Below are 1086 nucleotides of genomic sequence, written 5' to 3' on the forward strand. Positions count from 1 at the left end.
ATAATCTCAACAGATGCAGAAAAGGCATATGATAAAATCCAACATCCTTTCCTCATCAAAACATTCAACAAACCAAGAATGGAAGGGAACTTGCTCAACCTCCACAAATAACATCATACATGATGGTGAAAGACTGAATACTTGCCCTTAAATCAGGAAGAAGAAAGAAAAAGAATGTTCACTCTCTCCTGTTTAACATTGTACTGAAGGTCATATCCAGGACAATTGGCCACAAAAAGGAAATAAAAGTGCTCCCTTCAGCAGCATATATACTAAAATTGGAACAATACGATGAAGATTAGCATGGTGTCTGCCCAAGGATTACACGCAAATTCATGAAGTGTTGCATTAAAGAAAAAAGGCATCTGGATTGAAAAAAAAGAAGGAAAACTATCTCTATTTGGAGATGACATGATTTGGTACATAAAAATCGTAAGGAATCCATTAAAAAGTTATTAGAACTAAGAAGAGAGTACAAGAAGGTTGCAGGATACAAGATCAATATATAAAAATCAATGGTATTTCTATAGACTGGCATTGAAAATTCTGAAAATAAAATTAAGAAAACAATTCCATTTACAATAGCATAAAAAAGTAAATTACTTAGGTATAAATTTAGAAAAGGAAGTGCAAGACTTGTACACTGAAAACTACAAAGCATCACCGAAAATAATTAAAGACTGAAAAAAATGGAAAAATTTGCTATGTTCATGGTTCAGAAGACTTAATATTATCAAGATGGTAATACTCCCCAAATTGATTAAAAGATGCAATATAATTCCTATCAAAATCCCAACTGGCTTTTGAAGAAATGGACAAGCTGATTGTATAATTCATACAAAATTGCAAAGAACCCAGAAAAACAAAAAAAATCTTGAAAAATGAATAATAAAGTTAGAAGAGTCATGCTTCCTGCTTTCAAAACATAACTACAAAGCTACAGGACTTAAGTTGATGTGGCACTGGCTTACAGATAGATACAGAATGATGGAAAAATTGAGAATCCAAAAATAAACCCTTACATTTACGGTCAGTTGATTTGTTTGTTTGTTTGTTTGTTTGTTTTAGGTACTTCATACACTATTT

At 31.8% G+C, this 1086-nt stretch overlaps 1 non-coding gene across 1 annotated transcript; it reads left to right on the plus strand.

The window, feature by feature from the left end:
* Nucleotides 1-248: 248 nt before the first annotated feature.
* On the plus strand, nt 249-355 carry LOC120235144. Its single transcript, XR_005529316.1, has one exon. It is a non-coding gene; the product is annotated as a U6 spliceosomal RNA (small nuclear RNA).
* Nucleotides 356-1086: the final 731 nt, after the last annotated feature.

Source organism: Hyaena hyaena, unplaced genomic scaffold (assembly GCF_003009895.1).
Source record: "Hyaena hyaena isolate Hyena2069 unplaced genomic scaffold, ASM300989v1 scaffold_122, whole genome shotgun sequence".
NCBI classification, from domain to species: domain Eukaryota; kingdom Metazoa; phylum Chordata; class Mammalia; order Carnivora; family Hyaenidae; genus Hyaena; species Hyaena hyaena.